Source organism: Solanum pennellii, chromosome 2, assembly GCF_001406875.1.
Source record: "Solanum pennellii chromosome 2, SPENNV200".
NCBI classification, from domain to species: domain Eukaryota; kingdom Viridiplantae; phylum Streptophyta; class Magnoliopsida; order Solanales; family Solanaceae; genus Solanum; species Solanum pennellii.
In genome coordinates, this window is record NC_028638.1 from 8,212,303 (window position 1) to 8,212,700 (window position 398).

A 398-nucleotide genomic window follows, 5' to 3' on the forward strand; every position below is an offset into this window, starting at 1 on the left:
GGGGGGGGGCGTGCCTGTAGGGGAGGGGAATTTTTTTTTTTGAAAAACAAATTTATTTGGATGAGTTAAAACCATTTTTCCCAAACCAATTTGACCAAATCTGTATTTATCCATATTATATTTGGATGGATTGTAATCCAAACCATTTTTTCTCAATCCATATCCAATTCATCCAAATCCAATCCAATCCAACCATTTGCCACCTCTACCCCCACCCCCATTAATTAAAAAAATAAAAATTTAAAAATTATTCTTGTAAAAATGTTTCAAAATTTAAGATTTTCTTACTTCACCCAACGCCTACCACCCATACCCCTACCTCTAACCACGCCCTTCAAAAAATTGCTTTTGAAAAATATTATAAATTTATCTTTCTTTAATTTTTATGCCACTCCCCC